This window comes from Tachypleus tridentatus, chromosome 12, assembly GCF_004210375.1.
Source record: "Tachypleus tridentatus isolate NWPU-2018 chromosome 12, ASM421037v1, whole genome shotgun sequence".
NCBI lineage: Eukaryota > Metazoa > Arthropoda > Merostomata > Xiphosura > Limulidae > Tachypleus > Tachypleus tridentatus.
The window spans coordinates 127,382,757-127,403,788 of record NC_134836.1 but is presented as its reverse complement, the minus strand read 5'-3'; the positions used below and the strand labels follow the sequence as shown (position 1 = coordinate 127,403,788).

Genomic DNA, 21,032 nt, shown 5'->3' with positions numbered 1-21,032 from the left:
CTTTGAAGTGACCTTTGACACAGAGTTAACCCTCAGAGAGTTCTGGAAAAATCACTTTAATATCCTCCATTACTTGATAATTAAATATAAAGCCTGGAGGGAAGTGTCTTTGAGGATCATGAATTCAGCCTGGAAGAAATTGTGGCAGTAGCAGATAGAGACTTTGAAGGCTTTGAGGCTGAGCCTGTTGTCGAGGATATTGTCTCACTAGGCAAGTGTATGGGCTTGAATGTGAGTGGTGATGATGTGGAGGAGTTGGCAGAAGACCACAACACTGAGCTCACCACGGAAGAACTCCAAGACCTTCAGAAGGAGCAGCAACAGAAGGCAACTGAGGAAGTGCCTTCAGATGAGAAGGAGGGAAGTGAGGATATTCCTGGTTCACTAATCAAGGAAATGTGTGGAAATGGGGAGAGTTACAAAGTTTTGTGGAAAAATTTCACCCTTACAAAACTGTAGCAAACCGCAGCATAAACCTTTTCAATGACAATGTCATGTCTTACTTCAGAAACATTTTAAAATGCAGGCAGAAAGAAACCTTATGAGACAAGTTTTTAGTGAGAAATAGGTCCAGTGAGTCTCAAGCAGGTTGTAGCAGTGCAAAGAGACAGGAAAAAGAAAGAACCCCAGAAGGAGAGTTACCTGACGTTTTTATGGAAGGTGACTCCCCTTCCAAACAATAATAACCCTCCTACTCTCCACGTTCCTCACCACCTTTCACTTTCGCCATCAGCTCTCCTCAGCACAGGTAAAGTGCAGTTAAATTTTCATTTATTGTTTTTTTATTGTGTTTATAGTTTTCGTGGTTGACTTTATGCATGTAAGTATTATTATACAGGTATAAATAAGCAATATTTTTACTTAAAATGCTTCACAATGCGTAATTTTTGGAGGTCTGTAACGGATTAATTTAATTTACAGTTTTCTTATGGGAAAAATTGATTCGGTTTTCGAACAGCCTTCTGGAACGGATTGAGTTCGAGAACCGAGGTCCCACTGTACAGTTCGTTCTCCAGAAACATTGCTTTAAGCATATGAAAGTAAAAAGTAGAATATCGCCATTTATTTTGTTAACGTAGAGCTTGAGAAATATATATTATTAGTCTTTAATTACTCGTAAAGTGTTATAACGAGTTGTACCATTGGGCAGGTTTTTTTTGGATTATTTGTTAATTTAAAACAAAATCTAATCCAGGTATTGTAAGAATTAATCTATTTCTTGATTAAGTAAATAACGTTTATTACAGATTAGGTTTACTTGCAGACCTAACTTCAAAATATAGTGGTTCAAATATTGTGTAACTAAACGTTCAAAAATGAACATGTTTTTAATTAATTCACAAATACAAACTAACAGAATTTCAAACATAGACTCCCTAAACTCAACTTTATAATTGAATCATGGATGCTACAGCTTTTACTGTCTAACTGGCACTGAACTAACTCAATTATCAACTCACTAACTGGTATTCAGTAACTCCGTACTTCGCTGATTTGCTATTTATAATGTTCTTGTTTTATATTTATTACATGAAACTTCAAGCTTACTACATATTCTCCCTCTAGCAAACATACTTAGTCCTAGTTGTTAAAAAACCAATTTTAAACAAAGGTTATATTGTAATATTTCTTTGTGATTTCTAATATCATCAGTATGGGGTTGGTTATTAAACAGTTTTTGAGGTATAAATAATGCAAATTATTGTGGTGCATATGTATATATATATGATTTTGTGCATATTGGCGGGTGAATTAGGAACGTCTCTAAAAATGTAAGGCATTTTGCAATCATCAGGTAAAAACTGCGAAAAGTCCTTTGAATCAAAGTAAGGTGGTAAAAATTTTGTTTCGAGTGAGAACATTTATTTTAACAGTTCCAAATTTGAAAAGGGTTACACATTGTATCTTTACCTGAGTCTCACTTTTCACAAGCATTTTACCCATTCTTTTTTATTGCCATCTAGTGATGGTTTATAAAGGGTACATGTAATGTTTATGTTAACTGTAAGACCGGGAAGTAAGAACCGGTCATGAGGAAGTTACTAATTATTTTCCATTTAAATTTTAACAGAAAATTTTTGACTGATGGTAACTACTCTTGAAATATCGTAAACATTATGGTAATTTCTCAGTTAATTGATGAGGTAAGTACTCAAAGAAAGCTGTTAGTTTCTTGATATGAATCAGGCTTGAGACAAGTCTATAGACTGATACAACTCCCAAGAAATACTTTGTAGCCTAAGACCAACCAGTTCATTCGAATTATTTCAGCGACCAATTAGTGTGGGTAAGAGTGACGGGCGAGTCTGCTGTTGAGTAAAGGTTTGATATCGCCTAAGCTTCTGAAGTCCTAAGCCTAACATTCAAAGTTAGGCCTAAATGTTTTTTTATCTTTTAATATTATTTCAACTTATAATATAAATAAACTTTGAATATTAACATTGGTTTAAAAACATCTCTCTTCATAATTTATCAGTATATACATATGTATGTATATATTTTTTATAAATATATGAATATAGCGTACAATAAAAATCGCAGAACGTTGAAAAACAAAAATTGAGTTTCAAATTCAGTGGAAATTGAAAAGCGACATGAGACTTTTTACCATTACTGCACTGGCACGGAAAACGAAGAGAAACTTAAAATTCATAACATTACTGAGAAGTATATGTACCAAACAATAGTAGTACTTGTAAATTGGAGTTTAGAGTATCACTTTGGTAATTCGTGGTCAAAAGCATGCTAAATCTATGAGTTAAACCTGTTGGAGAAGTGAAAACTGTTTCAACAGGGTAGGAGTTATTTTTTCCTAAACTGTCATATTTTAGCATATAGATAACATTTGGTCCATCACACTTACTTTTGTACACCAGTCTCTAAAGAAACATTGAACCTACTGTTATTTTTTTAGGAAATAGTATTCCATCTAAACTTCTAGAAACCATCAGCCTCTACTACTGTTTGAAGTAACTCATTTTTTAAGTTAGTGATGATGTTAAGAAAAAATAACTGGATCATCACCTTTGATCTTTCCAAGTCTTGCTTGTATCCTGTGATTCTATAGTCTTCTGTCTTCACCACAAATAATTCTGAATGCTTTCATCCTATCAGTTGTAAAGTTAATCTTTCAACTTCCAAAAAGATAACCCTTTCCACCCTCTGAATCATCTTGGTACCTTCACTGAACCCTATTGTGTAGGTCAGTATCTCTTGTTTGACAATGAAATCAAGACTTAACACTGTTCTGAATAATGTAAAACTAGCAGTTTATATGACTAAATAATTACATTATTTGACTGGTGTTAAGTGCCTATAAGTTTTAAAAGTCTATTAGATATGCTACTAGAAATGAGTATTGCCTTGATAGCTTGAGAGATTTGTCTGCCACTGGCCCGAGATTCTTTTCTTTAGTTATACCATTGAGTTGATTTATATATGGTTCAAACTATGTTAACCAAGTTTCAAGCACACACATTACCAGCTATAATTAAAAGAAATGTAGGAACTATTTTTGTCACACAGGTAAATTAAAAGTGAGACTGAAACTCACAACTAAATCATCCCAATTTAACAGTGGTCCAATATAGCAGAAATTCATTCATAAAATTTAGCCAAGATATCAAGGAGATAGGTTGTGTCTTTAGTCTGTAGTTTTGTATTATGTTCTTCCTTAGCAATAAAAGTATAAATAAACTAAATGAATTTCAGAACCCAAATTATTTGCGTCTGGTGTGTATTTGCTAAAATATTAAAAAAAAACTGTTTTAACACTTAAACATCAGTGGGTTTTCAATATTTTTTGTTGAATGCCAGTAAGTACACATTACTGGTGTACTTGTAAAATACGTGGATATCATGAGAACTTCTTTAATAACTGTCTTAAATATGAACTTGTATATTCATTAAATCCTGATACCTTGTGTTTTTTGTATAGGTGAGCCTTTTAGATGTTACCTTAGCAATGTTGAAGTGGTATTAACACCTGTTAGGATCATTTGTATTTACTGTTTCAGGTTTTTGTGGTTTGTCTATGATGTTTTCTTAATAACATAACTATGGAACTGTAAAAAAGAATTTTCTTTATTGTTTTCAGCCTTCACTTGTTCATGCTGTATTCAAGAGAGATGTGGACGAAGTTCGTGAACTGATCTTACAACGAGAAGATGTGAACTATCAAGATACAGAACGCCGCAGCGTGCTCCATGCTGCAGCGTACTGCGGAGAAGCAGAAATTGCTGATATATTGATTTTGAGTGGGGCTCGAGTTAACACAAAAGATAACCACTGGGTAACTCCACTGCATCGTGCATGTTCTAGAGGAAGTGAGGTATTGTGAAATAAGTTACTTCATTTTCTATATTTAAAAGATAAAAATTAAAGTTACATTATGTTCTACATATCTAATAAATTTTCCTTTATTTAAAAACAGAAGCATCCATGGTATGAAAATGTACGATATTATTTACTTCAACTTTTGTAGGACACAGTAGAAGCACTACTTAAACATGAAGCAGACGTTAATGCTCGAGACAAAAGTTGGCAGACTCCTCTCCACGTGGCGGCAGCAAACAATGCTATAGAATGTGCAAAGTACATCATACCTCTTCAAAATAATTTGAATGTATCGGATCGAGCAGGACGCACTAGTCTACATCACGCATCTTATAATGGACATACAGAGGTATTCGTGTGTTTTCTTCAGTGTATGTGGAAAAGATTTCTCTTTTCATTAAAATCATGAGATAATTTAAAGATTAGCTTTTATGTTTCATTTTAAACTTACCAACTTAACCAGATGACTACAACCGACTTTCATGTAGGTGTGTAACTCTCGTGAAAGTACTTTAGAAAAAGAAATTAGTTGATCATATAGTTTAAGTTTGAATTGAACAATCTTAAAGTTATGTAGTTTCAGAAAAAATATTTAATTTTGATTTTGTCTTCTATTTATTATAAAACATTTATGTAATGTAGTTATTTGTACTCAGACTCTGAATAGTTAACATGCAATGTGATTTTCATTTTGACTATAAAAACATAATTCATCTAATAGTTTACATTTTTCATTTGGATAATCTTTAGAACCTTCTAAATGAATATTAAATGTTTTTAAAGGTAGTGTTCATATTTCAGTTTCCATTTTCTCTATTATATCATTAACTTTTTATATTAACATCAGCATACAGTGCAATGAAATATTTAATATAAATTTAATAAATGGGAATGTGTGCACACCTTTCATATGTTCCTGAAATGTTAGGCAGCTTCTTTTACTCATGTGCATAACTTCACATCTTGTTATTTTCACTTGTTTATTTTTAATTTTCTTTCCAATACTTTGTTTATTATTCTCTATGCATAGAGAATAATGTATAGCCTTGTAACAGTGAGCAGATCATGTGACAACAAAAACTGTAGTTTTAATTGGTATTTCAGATGTTTCATTTTAAAATAAAGGAATCAAATGTAAATAATATAAGACTAAGTTGTAACATCCTTAATAGTTGTAAATTTGTTCAAAAAGATTTGTGCTAAAGTAATTTAATATTTTAAATGCAATATGCAAAAAAGGGGTTTGAAAATGGGAACACTGCTTTAAGGTCAAGTATTTGAAAATGGACACAAAATATGATCTGCATTTAATGACATAAAATCCCATGTTCATAACTTGAAGGTTCTTTTTGTAAAGGAAACTGGTAGTGAGTTTTGTTTTTCTTTTATATATTATCTTAATATTTTTTAAACAAGGTAGAATTTATGTGCTTGAGTTATACTGTCCAAAAATTTATTCTAATCTAATAAAAATAATAAGGAAATGTAAATGAATCTGTTCAATGATTGGTTAGTAAACAGTAACATTCTGTAATCATATTGAGTTCATTATACTCATTTGAAATGTTTAACAGAAGTTGAGTACTTTATAATAAAACATGTATGTAAAAATGGCTGGTATGGATAGAGAAAAACAATGTATAGGAGCGAACAGTGTTTCAACCTTCTTTGGTCATCATCAGGTGTGAATATTTTTAGATGGTTGACCTGCTTCTCAAGAATGGAGCGACGTGTAATTCTTTTGATAAGAAAGAAAGACGAGCAGTTCACTGGGCTGCATTACATGGGACATACAGATGTCATTCAGTTGTTAAAGAGTTGTGGAGCAGAGCTGAATGTCCGGGACAAACAGGTACTGTGTATGGCAGTTGTTGTTTTAATGGGACATACAGATGTCATTCAGTTGTTAAAGAGTTGTGGAGCAGAGCTGAATGTCCGGGACAAACAGGTACTGTGTGTGGCAGTTGTTGTTTTAATGGGACATACAGATGTCATTCAGTTGTTAAAGAGTTGTGGAGCAGAGCTGAATGTCCGGGACAAACAGGTACTGTGTGTGGCAGTTGTTGTTTTAATGGGACATACAGATGTCATTCAGTTGTTAAAGAGTTGTGGAGCAGAGCTGAATGTCCGGGACAAACAGGTACTGTGTATGGCAGTTGTTGTTTTAATGGGACATACAGATGTCATTCAGTTGTTAAAGAGTTGTGGAGCAGAGCTGAATGTCCGGGACAAACAGGTACTGTGTATGGCAGTTGTTGTTTTAATGGGACATACAGATGTCATTCAGTTGTTAAAGAGTTGTGGAGCAGAGCTGAATGTCCGGGACAAACAGGTACTGTGTATGGCAGTTGTTGTTTTAATGGGACATACAGATGTCATTCAGTTGTTAAAGAGTTGTGGAGCAGAGCTGAATGTCCGGGACAAACAGGTACTGTGTATGGCAGTTGTTGTTTTAATGGGACATACAGATGTCATTCAGTTGTTAAAGAATTGTGGAGCAGAGCTGAATGTCCGGGACAAACAGGTACTGTGTATGGCAGTTGTTGTTTTAATGGGACATACAGATGTCATTCAGTTGTTAAAGAGTTGTGGAGCAGAGCTGAATGTCGGGACAAACAGGTACTGTGTATGGCAGTTGTTGTTTTAATGGGACATACAGATGTCATTCAGTTGTTAAAGAGTTGTGGAGCAGAGCTGAATGTCTGGGACAAACAGGTACTGTGTATGGCAGTACTGTGTATGGCAGTTGTTGTTTTAATGGGACATACAGATGTCATTCAGTTGTTAAAGAGTTGTGGAGCAGAGCTGAATGTCCGGGACAAACAGGTACTGTGTATGGCAGTTGTTGTTTTAATGGGACATACAGATGTCATTCAGTTGTTAAAGAGTTGTGGAGCAGAGCTGAATGTCCGGGACAAACAGGTACCGTGTATGGCAGTTGTTTTTATATGTGAGACAAACGGGTACTGTGTATGGCAGTTGTTGTTTTTTTATATGTGGGACAAACAGGTGCCGTGTATGGCAGTTGTTTTTTTTTATATGTGGGACAAACAGGTGCCATGTATGGCAGTTGTTTTTTTTTATATGTGGGACAAACAGGTGCCGTGTATGGCAGTTGTTTTATATGTGAGACAAACAGGTACTGTGTATGGTAGTTGTTTTTTTATATGTGAGACAAACAGGCAACTGTGTATGGTAGTTGTTTTATATGTGGGACAAACAGGTGCGTGTATGGCAGTTGTTGTTTTTTTTATAATGGGACAAACAGGTGCCGTGTATGGCAGTTGTTTTTTTTATATGTGGGACAAACAGGTGCCGTGTATGGCAGTTGTTTTATATGTGAGACAAACAGGTACTGTGTATGGTAGTTGTTGTTTTTTTTATATGTGGGACAAACAGGTGCCGTGTATGGCAGTTGTTTTTTTTTATATGTGGGACAAACAGGTGCCGTGTATGGCAGTTGTTTTATATGTGGGACAAACAGGTGCCGTGTATGGCAGTTGTTTTATATGTGGGACAAACAGGTACTGTGTATGGTAGTTGTTGTTTTTTTTATATGTGGGACAAACAGGTGCCGTGTATGGCAGTTGTTGTTTTTTTTAACATGTGACAGTTGAATTATAATTCTGATAAAATATTTTTAAGTATCTTCTGAGATATACAGGTAGCATAGGACCCTTTGGTTCTTCAAGGTTGTCCTTGCACATGCAGTTTTCAGAAAAAGTAAATTTACAAATGTTAAACCTACCCTTTATTTTTCAGGATTTATTGATTGCTACCTTAAGTCCCATAAGATGTCAGCCTCTAAAAATAAATACTACTATGATAGAAATGCATCACATTAACTTGAAGGACACTCGGTTGAGTGCTTACTTCTGCCATACAATACTGATCATAATTGGCTCTCAAAGAATATTAAAATACACCTGTATATCCTTATCATCATCAGACATGGACCATTTTATCAGAACAGTGAGAAATAACATTCTGCATGTATCCACCAATTACACACAGGAGGGAAAACGTATCCTTTACCCACCTTTATTGGTGGATGCAATCAGAAAAACTAAACTGTTTGAACCATTGTTGCTTTGTTTTCAAAATCTTAAATTTCTCTCATCTTTTTGTATTGAGGACACAGTACAAAGAAGTCAGAGGCTTTTAATTTATAAGTTCTTAGTTAAACATGATGATAATGTTTTACCGATCTTTTTATTAAGAAAATAAATATTTGAACCTATTCCTTAAAGATAACCCTTTCATCTTCAGAATCATAATAGTAGCTCTTCTCTAAACCATCTCCAATAAGTATCATTGCTTATCAATATCTTTGTAAATAGATCTTAAAATTCTATTAGTTTTTGTTAGTTACAGAGCACTTTATGAGTGATGTATCTACTATAATCATGTTAAATGAGTTTTCACCAACATTGAATGTGACAAATAATCAGTATCTAAACATTTTAATGAGCATCTGTATTTATACATTAATAGTTTGTCACTACGTGGTATACGTGCTACACAAATATCTGAATGTGCATATGTGGCCTTACTCCCCTAAGGGTTTTTAACCTCTTCCTCTTGGGGGTGGGGTCTTGTATTTGGGTCCATATGTATGCCTATGTGTATATTTTGAAAACATAAACAGATTTGTATGATATTTTTACAGAAGATAATTTCCCCATAGGGCAGTACTCTGAAAATCTGATCTAGGTTCTGGATAGGTTTGAAACATTTCTTTAATAGAAATGTTTGTCAAAAATAACTGTATAAAAATTGATCAGATTAAGACTGAATTTCCCATTGAAACCAAAAATTCAAAACATATGCTGCAAGGCCAGGGTATGTAATCTCCCTGGTTGCTTTTGTTAAGGTTGTTTTAGAATTTGACAGAAAAAGAATTACTGTAAAAGATATAGTAGCGTATTTAATAATAATAATTTTGTCAACATAATTTATGCAAATGTTTAGTGTTACCTCTAGTCACTTGCTGGGGGTGCATTGTAGAGCACAACCACCACTGCCACCAGCTGAAATTCTCCTTTAATTGGGTAACAATATCAGCTGGTGGTGTAAACATTAAATAAATGGACAATGAAATAAACCTGAAAGAAAGTAAGATAAATTCAGATGTCCATAGTCAAAACATGCTGCTGTAATAAGTTTAAAGTTAGAATAGAGGATAAATTTTCTGTGACCTTTTAGAAGGAGTCACCCTTTTGGTTGGGTATCCTGTTGTCAGATCTAATTAACTATATAATTGTGTTGTAAATATTTTACTGTTATAAGGTATTAAATCTGTTTACTTTCCCTTATTAAGTGGTACACTCCTCTTCATGCTGCCGCAGCAAACGGTCGATTAGGGGCTGTTCAGCTTCTTCTGGAACTCGGAGCCGAAGTCGATGCTGTGAATGTATGTGGTAATACTTCACTCCACATTGCATGTCTCAATGGACATGATGACGTTGCAGAAGAACTCATATCACAGGGAGCTTCCATTCATGCTGTAAACCATAAAGGATTGGTAAGTGTTTATTGTAACTAAGTTGTTAGCTATAGACTACAGGGACTGTTGTGTTAAATTATTATAACTTGTAATAACAGTAGGCTGTCTGCTTAGAAATAAACCAAACATCAACCTGGCTGTCAGAATATCTAATTAAGCATACATTCCTTGCATGTGTATTTATAATATCTATAAGATATTAGAAATAATCTGTTTGTAAGTAGTGAAAGAAACTACTTAGATATAATGGAATATATGTTCTTAACCTTTGGGAATCTGGACGATATGTTTATAAAAAGTTTCATTATTAACCTTTAACCAGTTGGAATGTAGGTAGCATAATCAGTCGATGATGGCTGCTGTTTAATGGTTAAGATTGTTATGTGTATTCAGATGTTTAACATTTCAAGCTCAGGTTTTACTAAACTGAGAGATGAAATTGGGATAAATATTTCTTAAGTCATTTTTATAGAACTTATAAAACAAATTTACTTTTATAATACATAGAGTTTTAAATATTTTATAATTACAGCCCTAGATCATTGTATACCAGACTAATGATGCTAAAGTCTTACTTACTTTAATAAAAAAATGTATGATACAACAACTCCAGGTTCTCTGTAAATGTTTAAACAAATCATATTTTTGGTGTTGAACCTGAGCCTATCTTAATGTGCAGCATCATTGTTAAGATAGGAACGGTTGACATTATTTAACTCTGAGATACTGCTTCACCAGTCTTGGTTTAAGGTTTTCAAGGGCAGTGGAGTGAATAAAGTTACATTTGGGCAAACAGAAAGCTTAGAAACATAATCCAAGATATCAAGCTAATCAGTGATTCTGAAATTTAATTAATAAACGGAAAGACAAAATTAAAGGCAGTGTTTTATGGTTCAGACACCTTGACACAACAAAAAGAAAGCTTTCATTTTTTATTTATCAAAAAAACAAAATTAACTTTTCATAGTGTTCAAGTAGTCTGAGCACTATTTTTTATTAAATTTTTAAAATTGATTTCAGAGTGACGAATTTAAAAATTAAGTGTAAAAATTGTCTAGTTAGAACCAATTAAATATTTGAAATGAATTCAAATTGTAATGACATGAAAAGTTAGCCATTTTTATTACTAAAGAAATAAGATTTTAATACATAATTGAAGAGTTATAAGAAGTAGTGTACTTTTTAGGGCATAGTAATATTAATAATTACTAAAACTGTTTATGTTTGATTTGCACAAAAATAAGACATGTAAGAAAATAGTTTATGAATATAAAATGATGCTTTATTAGAAGAATAGGGTATTGTTATTTGTGAATACTATTTGGGTTCAGAGTTTTAAGGCATACATTGTTTGGACTTGAAGCTTTATTACAATCTGCACATTCAGATCCACATTTTTAAAATGTAGAATTTTGATTTTAGACACCTCTACACTATTCTGCAGCTTCTACACATGGTGGTGGATGTTTAGAAGTTCTCATCAGAGAAGGTGCCAATGTCAATGCTCAAGTAAGTGTATTTTCTTTTCTCTTCTTTAGTTGGGCAGTGGTTAAAATGAACACTCATTAATTGTGGATATCTAATTTCACCCAAACAAAGAGGATATCCATCTTAACTGTGTGTTATGTGAATGATTATAAGATTTAAGATGATAAATCTTTATAAGTAAAAGACATAATTCTGACTATGTACATCATTCTGACAGTCTTTCTTCATGTTCATGAGAAGCTTGTAGTGTAAATCACTTACTTATGGTATTTGTACTTTCTACCAAAGGTTAAAATTCTCCTAATAGAAATTTATAATTAAAAATTAAACATTGGATGAACAGAATAACAAAAGATTGAACAATAATAAATTGTTGTTAGAACAGGTAAGACTAATTGAAGTTATAAATGTAGTTACCATCTCAAAAACCACATTATATTTTCTGTATTTTCTTTTTTATTTCTAGAAAAGAAGTGTAAAATGTACTAGTTTTTAGTCTATGGGTGTTCTTTACTGCACGTGACATAAGGTTTTGTGTCTTACATTCAAAATTTTGTTAAAGCTACTTTTTGTTTGTTTGTTATACCAATTAGTATAGCATCAAATCTTATCTAATAATCCATATTTTAACAGTATACAAGTTTTCAGTTCTTAACTCTATTAGACAATGTTTAAGAAATCCTGAATTTTCTTGATGAAACATGTTTTTTCTACATATCTTTTCTATTCTGTTTAGTGCCCCTCCAGTAGCTATGAAAATCACTCACTATAAAGTAATCATTGCTCAGTCAAACCATAGTTTTAATTTTAATTAAATAAAAAATCAGACTCCTCTTGCCACACCCACATGTCACATCCTCTCTTTCAGGATTTATTAATAGCTCTCTCCTATGTTTGATTTATTAATAGCTCTCTCCTATGTTTGATTTATTAATAGCTCTCTCCTATGTTTGATTTATTAATAGCTCTCTCCTATGTTTGATTTATTAATAGCTCTCTCCTATGTTTGATTTATTAATAGCTCTCTCCTATGTTTGATTTATTAATAGCTCTCTCCTATGTTTGATTTATTAATAGCTCTCTCCTATGTTTGATTTATTAATAGCTCTCTCCTATGTTTGATTGCATGTTACCTATAACCAATAGAAAGTCAAGCTTTTCATCTGTAAAATGATGGATTGTATTATGTTGTGTTCTGAACAGGTCATCATTAGTTTCACTCAGAGTACATTCATGTTTCCTGTGGGAAGGCTAAATTAGCTTGAATGAATTTGTAACAAATATAGTTTCACATATATGCAAAAACGGCTCGTTTGGGTTGAGAAAATATTTTTTTACATAGAAGAGCGAACAACATTTCGACCTTCTTTGGTCATTGTCAGGTTCACAAAGAAAGAGGTAACTGACCGGAAGCTGACCACATGTTTGAAAGGGGTTGTGTAACTGTGTGTCGAAATGTAGAGGGCGGTATTAGATGTTTGAATGTATAATTTTATTTATTTTATTATATTAATATAGGTATAAAGGCATTCCTTTATATTGGTTTATTTTGGGTTTAAGTTGTTGTATAAGTAAGGCTTCTTTAATTTTGCGTTTGTTTATGTTTGTTTCTTTATTTAGTATTTGAGTGTTTTCTATGGTTATGTTGTGTTTATTTGACTTGCAGTGTTCGAAAACGTGTGAAGGTGACTTTTATGTTCTTTGAATCTGGTTTCCATTTTTCTACTTGTTTCTCCAATATAGAAGTCGTGGCAGTTATCACATTGTATTTTATAAATAATGTTGGTGTTGTGTTTGTCAGTGTAGTTTTACATAGTATAGACCTCAGTTTTGTGCGGGTTTTGAATAAATTTGGTATTAACTGGAATGTCATATTTTGTTACTAATTTTTGCCAAATGTTGGTTATTTGTTTGCTGGTGTCAGGAATATATGGTATACAGCAGTATATGGTTTCGTGGTTTTTTGATTCGTGAGCTGTATTTACTTTAGTTGGTTGATTTTGCTTTCTGTGTAGGTGTGCTTATAATGTTTTCTACGGTTTGTGGAGGAAACTTATTGATGTTGATGAAGTATTGTTTTATTTTGTCTAATTCATCGTTAATTTTATCTGGTGAGCATAGTTTTATGGCTGTATTTATTTGATTTCTTAGTATGTTGAGTTTTTTGTATTGTTGCATGTGCTGAGTACCAAGGAATGTATAGTCCAGTATGGACTATAACCAAAAAACAAATAACCAACATTTGGCAAAAATTAGTAACAAAATATGACATTCCAGTTAATACCAAATTTATTCAAAAACCAGGCACAAAACTGAGGTCTATACTATGTAAAAACTACACTGACAAACACCACACCAACATTATTTATAAAATACAATGTGATAACTGCCACGATGACTTCTATATTGAGAAACAAGTAGAAAATGGAAACCAGATTCAAAGAACATAAAAGTCACCTTCACATGTTTTCAACACTGCAAGTCAAATAAACACAACATAACCATAGAAAACACTCAAATACTAAATAAAGAAACAAACATAAACAAATGCAAAATTAAAGAAGCCTTACTTATAGAATAACTTAAACCCAAAATAAACCAATATAAAGGAATGCCTTTATACCTATATTAATATAATAAAATAAATAAAATTATATATTCAAACATCTAATACCGCCTCTACATTTCGACACACAGTTACACAAACCCTTTCAAACATGTGGTCAGCTTCCGTCAGTTACCTCTTTCTTGTGAACCTGATCGATGACCAAAGAAGGTCGAAATGTTGTTCGCTCTTCTATGTAAAAAAAATATTTTCTCAACCCAAACGAGCCGTTTTTGCATATAAAATTCTCAACAAGTGGGTTTCTCGACATCACTGATTATAGTTTCACATGTTAAGTCATTCTAGAAAGACAAAAGAGGGTTTTATATTTATTTCAGCATTGTTGTTGTTTTTTGGGAGGGGGTTGATGTCAGTCAAATTTAATAACCCTGCATAGAGTTAGGGTAAAGAAAATAACAAAATATAAAGTGTTACTGAAAATAGATGTTTGGAGTGTGAAGGTAACACACACTGTATTGAAACATACAAGTATTAAATCTACAGGCTTTAAATGAGTACAAATAATTTATGTGGTCAGTCAAACTGACCAAGCCTGTGTTGAAAGAGTTAACAAATATCAGTTGAATACTTCAGTGATACATACACTGAATTAGACTTGGAATGTAAGAAAAAAAATTTCTGAATGGATAAGAGATATTTTGATTCATAATAAATAATACTGTAAATGGAAACCTTTTAATATGGTAAGATTAAATAAATTATTGACATTGTACTAACTTTTGTTGTACACTAATACAGTATTAATTGTGAATTTAAATATCAGTGATGTGGAGAGAATTTTTACTGGGTTAGGCTTATTGTTGCACTGAAAAACGTTGTGTTAATTAGAATAATTACATGTTATTTGTTCCCAAGTGGGTTAATGGTAAGTGAAGGTTTGTAATATTAATGACCAGGTTTTTATACCATCAGTGGATACAGCACAGATAATTTATTGTGTAGCTTTGCATTTAATTTAAAGTACAAACAATGTACTTTATTTTTTAACTAAATATTAATAATTTGTTACAAGGCTAATTAACAACATTGAAGTCAGTATTAGTTGTATATAACATGTATTTGATAAATATTTATTAGTTGTTTAAACTATATGAAATGTGCCATTTAAGAATTGTATTGTTTATTTTATATTTTAAATTTAATGTGATGTTTTAAATAGTGACTGCTCATAATAAATATTTGTGGTTTTAAATTACAAAGAAGTATTGTTTTCTTATGTGACATGTGAAATTTGTTTTTTCCTAAGGCTCAAGATGGTCGGACCCCTCTCCACATGTCGGCCATTCATGGAAGGTTTACCCGTGCTCAAACACTTCTGGATCATGGTGCTATTGTAGACACTGTGGACAAAGTTGGGTGCTCCCCTCTGCACATAGCTTCTCGCTACGGTCACGAGCTACTAGTTGGTTTTCTTCTTTCTCTCGGAGCAGATGCTACCAAGTTAGTTTATGTTCTTTGATTTTTTTACAGTTTTTTTCCCCACATTCATGATGTGATAGCATTAATATGTATCATATTTATTTGCTGTTTGATTTATCAGTATATTACTTGTCTATGTTTGTGAACTTTTATAGGAGAGGTGTTGGAGGAATGACCCCTTTACATCTGGCTGCTTTACGTGGCTTCTTGAACTGTTGCAGTAAACTAATTGATGCAGGTATGTTTTGGGCTGAGACCACAAAGGATGTTCTTAATATATCAGCTGCTTACATTTTAATTGGTGTATTTCTTTGTTGCATTAAATCTAAATATAGATTGTTTTTTTTATCCAATTTGAAATTACAAATTGTAAAACATACAATATTTCTTGCACCAAGATGGAAGGGAACTCTATATTACAAATTTCCGTCATTGAAAATTACACTCAGACAATATGCTGTAATGCATATGAGAAGGATTTTTCTGTAAAGTTACATATAAATATCAAATCTAGATTGTATTATTTTCAACCTGTTAAATGTGTAATTTTCTTTTTATAATATTGATAGTGTTTGACCTCTTACATTTTTACATCCACCCTTGATGTTCATAATAGGTTGTGTTTGTTACTATGTATTTATGTACAGTTACAGGTTATTTAATTCATTTTTGAATTAGATTTTATCAGTATAGTTGAAACAGTTATGCTTGTTTTTGAAACAAGTCTTTTGTCATGTATGAAAATCTTTTCTTTTGCTTAGATTAAGTTAGTAAATAATTAATTTCTGGAACTACACAGTACATGTCACATGTCGGGAAAGGGTTTAGGCATAGTGTTGTTATATTTCTATCATTATGCATATATAGAGCTTAAATTTCTTTTCAGGGGTTGATTTTGCTGCCAAAGATGACAATGGACGAAACATAGTACATTTAGCAGCATTTGGAGGGTATTTTGTTTTTTATATCAAGTATAGATATGTTTTCACAGTTTCAAAATTGAAGTTACTGGTGACTTTGTAAAATTAGTATTAATTATGTGAAAATAGTAATGACATTAATTAATCTGTTAATATAACTGTCCAGTTTACTTATTCATACATATAGTCTGTTAAACATGTTACAATATAAGGTTGATGGTTTTTCATAATCATTTCATATATTATCACTTGAAGCTTTTAAACATTATTTAAAATTTTAAAGCTAAATATTTCAATAAATATTATTAAATGTGACTTTTACTGTGTTGCTTAAAATAAGATTGATGACACTTATTCTTCAAAATAAAGAAACTTTGCCACTCAGTCATTGATTGGTCTACATTTTCAGGAATTTTGAATGTTTGGATCTGTTCATTCACCATGGTGCAGAGTACAATATCTGTGATAGATTAAACAGGTAATTTTTTTATGTAGAGTACAATATTTTGTAATTTCTAAAAATGATTGGTTAGTTTCTAATTTTATTCACTTTTGTAAAGTAATTATTGTATTTATATTAAGTTATAGAATTTAAACATTATTTGACATTTTAAGGTTAAAGATTTTCATAAGCAGTAGAAAACCAACATAAATATTTTATACAATTATATATGTACATGTCAAATAAAAAAAACTTAACATCTAATTTTTGTATATCAGTATATGTGAGTGAGTCCTTTCAAATACAAGAAAAAACAATTAATCTGTCATTGTATTCCACATGTGGTATGTTTTGTTGTAACAAAATTTTGAATTGTATTTGATAACAAGGGCTCACACACATCAATATGGTGTTTTAAGATTGCATTAAAAGACACTTTACAATTAAATATGTACATCAAACAGATTTTAGGCTCACAAGTTTAGAAGACTGAGTATTCATTTAAAAAGTGTTGAATGCAAAAAAACAAATTACTTTCCTTAATACTGTTATGATAGAAGTGTAAGAAACTTTAACACTTTTTTTTTCTGAAGTAATTATTAGTGACCGAATATTTGTATAAGCTTTTTGTTTAATTTCTTTCTACCAAAGATCAAAATTTCTTGACTGTAGCTTTTACTCCATATGATTTTGTAATGAGTTTTACAAGACCTATTTTTATCTAATCTAAAAGTGATCAGTGTGTTAGATAAGTCTGGGTAAGTTAAAATTTTCTTAGCAGAGATTGTGACTTTTTTTTTTTTTTTAACTAAATGTCCTCTTGTGGCACAGTGGCATGTCTGCAGGCTTGGACCACTATAAACCTGTTTTGGATACCCATCATGGGCAGAGTACAGATAGCCCTTTGTGTATCTATGTGTTTATTAATAAGCAAACAACAGTTTATTATATGTAAGAATTTTACGATTGAAATAAAATTTTAAAGAGAATTTTGAACAAGTTTGTACACCATTCTAGTTCTTATATTTTATAACCACAGCTAAAGAAAATGTCATAATGTATATCTTATTATGTAATTTTTTATTTTGTAATTTGTATCTGGATTATAATAAAATTATTTCATGTTTAACGGTTCCAAAATGCATGTTGAAATAAGTTTTATACAAACCTTTGAAGAAAGAAAAAGTCTTCTGAAGAGACTTCTTTACCGTAGAAATATAATGAGTTGTTTTAATCTCTTCTTCCTCAGGCTTCCTGTCCACTATGCAGCAAGTCAGACACATTATTCATGTCTTGCGTTTCTGCTCGAAGCTGGCACCGCTGTCAACCAACAAGATCTAGAAGGATGCACATCTCTACATTATGCTGCTGCTGCTGATGTTGAAGGCCGGTGAGTTGACAAGCAGTAAAATGTGATTGGTTTTCTTGCTCAGATGTAAAGGTTTGATTTTCTTTCTCATACTTTTTGTTTTTTTGTAAAACTTGTATCACATTTCACATTATTAGACATAATAAACCATATTTTGTAATGCAGTGGAAACATTGGCAGTATCACAGATACCATTGTTATGTGTACCCAACTAGTAAAGTACTATCTATTGTAAATATAGGAAATTCTATTACCTATAATTTCCAAATTGGAAATAAATATAAAGTAACAAGGTAGTTTCAAGTATTTTCCAGTTTAAAATAAAGGATGTATGTATTTTTGTAATTTATTAAACTCAATGTAAATAACATTCTTGTGTTGTTTAATTAATGTAATATCCTTTGTTATTTATTTATCATTGTAACTGATAGTACAAATACTTGAATTTGTAGTGTAGCTATAACAGTTTGGCATAATTCATGTACTATTTATTTATTCAGAGTTACTGAAGAAGGTACAGTGTTCCTTCAGTTCAAATGTGTAAAGGTTTCACTAGTCTTGATAGAACAAAAAAAAATACCTGCTTAATTTTAAGGCTGAAAATATCTTTTTTCTGTTACTTTTTATCCTATTTTAATTTTTTTAAACATGTTAATTAACATAATTTTTGTGTTTAAGAGACAATGATTGATAAACAGTACTTAATTAAATTCTTTACAATCAGTATTGGCAAAACTGTATACTTTATAAATGTATAGTGTATTTAGATAAGATCTTTTTAATACAGTATTATTGTGATGATTGGCTTGATGACAGTACATTAAGAAAAATTCATTAAAGTGTACTAGGATGTTAAAATTAACTATTAAACAGCTTGCTTTACTAATCTTCTGAATAAAAATGTGTAAGTTTTCACTATTATACTTCTGTTATATACTTTAATGTGATCCAGAGATTTAGGATTGTTACATTCAAATAATTTTAAAGTTAAATTACATCATTATGATCCATGTTGTTACATGTGTTAATTCTCCATATGATGACATTGCATCTCACTATAGCTGTGCTGTGCAGTTTCCATTGCAAAAAATGCTCTTGTCATAAGTTTGTAATGTCTGAAGCTTTCTACTCATTCATGCTGACTTTCCATCTAATGTATGAAAAAATGTTCTTTGCAGCACCTTTATCAAATGTCCAGACACACAAAAATTCACAGAGACACTGTGTCCAGTGACTTGACCGTTGTGTTGTCTTGTGTTTTATTCTTGTCTTATTCTCTGATTGCTTGAGATATATGACATTTGTGTGGGAGGTATAATTGTATGAATATTTTGTGTCAGAAAGGGTTGCTACGTATGAATATTTTGTGTCAGAAAGGGTTGTTACATACTTTTCTCAAAAGTGGTGAACATTTCAAGGCATCATACCACCTATGAAATACTGAAAAAATGTGAACTTGTTCTGTTCCACCACAACTTTGTACAGGCTGTGGTTGTCATATGACTTGGTGAGTTGTGTATTAACAAATCACTTAATATGAGGTACTTAATTATCAGGGTAAATAAAATGATTACTATATGTAAACAAATAGAATCAACCAAGGAAAGCATCTTAAAATATTAAAAATAACTATATAACATTCAGTGTGTTATATTAAGTAATTCATATCAATTACATTTGTTACAAACTTTATATTTGGTCATATTTTCCCCTTGTTTTATTGCAAGATGGTTTTTTTCTTCAGCTGTGTCTCCTGTCTTTTGAATCATGGTGCAAATGCTAGTCTCAGAGATAATCGGGGGTTTACTGCTGTCCATTATGCCACAGCTTGTGGTCAGTGTGCTGTCTTACAGACTGTAAGTATGCTTTCAATCACAGTTAAATATATATTTGTATATTTAATGTTATCATTGACTGAGTTTTGCACATAATTGTTGTTGAACCTGACTGTACATTTTAAAGTATAGTGAATGATTGGTTGTCTGAAATTAAAAGAAACTAATGTACATTACATTGGGAAACTTACTTCATACAACTCTATACTTATGTAGAACTTATAGCAAAAATAGCTTAAAAATAGTGTATACAAGGTTAGGTTAACTCCATTTCTGTGAAGTTATACTTAGTAATATATTTACTGTAATTTAGAAATTATTAAATTTAAAAAAAAATTGGCAAGTTTTGCACACAAAATTCAGAAATGTTAGTGACGTATTTTTCTGTGTGTTTTTGATGAATCTATTACCATGCTTTTCACATGTGTAGTTTTACTAGTTAACAGCTGTACTGAAACCATCCTAGAGTATGTGAAGGATGTTAGAGAGTTTAGTATAAACATGTTATTAATTTATAGTCATGATGTCAGTATGTAAAGACCTTGCTGAGCACAAGGTGGTCTTCATGTTAAGAATAAAAATACTACTTTTCATGTTACATTTTCAATGTATAATTAACATAACTTCTAGAGCATCCTAAGTAAAACTGTATATTTTATCTTTTTATTCACTAACACTTACTGTAGCAATATTACCAAAAATACAAATTAAATTCAGTTTTGCTTTGCTATTTAGAATGAATTATTGTAACCATATTTAAACTTGTTTATTCTAACTTGCTATTCTGTTTTCATGCTGTTTTATTGGTATACAGCTGTTGTTAAACCATCATATCAGTATAATGTAAATGCATAAGTTACAGTCATGTCTATGTGTGGGTGTCTCATTGAACAATGTGAATCTTGATTTTTATTTTTTCCTTTTAAATGTTTTCTAATCTAACCTGATAAGTTTCTGATATTTCTGTTTTAGTAACTTTTGTTAAATGTGTATAATAATAATAATAATAATAATAATAATAATAACATATACAAAATAAATAAACAATAAATTTATTATTTATATCTGTACTTAAGCCTTTTTTTTTGCCAG

General features: G+C 31.5%; 1 pseudogene across 1 annotated transcript in view; it reads left to right on the top strand.

The window, feature by feature from the left end:
• The first annotated feature begins 1,987 nt into the window (after positions 1-1,987).
• LOC143234649 (uncharacterized) overlaps positions 1,988-21,032 on the top strand; it is a 58,948-nt pseudogene continuing 39,903 nt past the window's right edge. The window contains exons 1-12 of the transcript XR_013018744.1: positions 1,988-2,144; positions 4,097-4,330; positions 4,484-4,684; positions 6,034-6,187; positions 9,656-9,859; positions 11,264-11,350; positions 15,202-15,395; positions 15,530-15,612; positions 16,261-16,324; positions 16,704-16,772; positions 17,986-18,126; positions 19,850-19,961. The product of XR_013018744.1 is annotated as an uncharacterized LOC143234649 (transcript). The remainder of the gene's footprint in view (positions 2,145-4,096; positions 4,331-4,483; positions 4,685-6,033; positions 6,188-9,655; positions 9,860-11,263; positions 11,351-15,201; positions 15,396-15,529; positions 15,613-16,260; positions 16,325-16,703; positions 16,773-17,985; positions 18,127-19,849; positions 19,962-21,032) is intronic.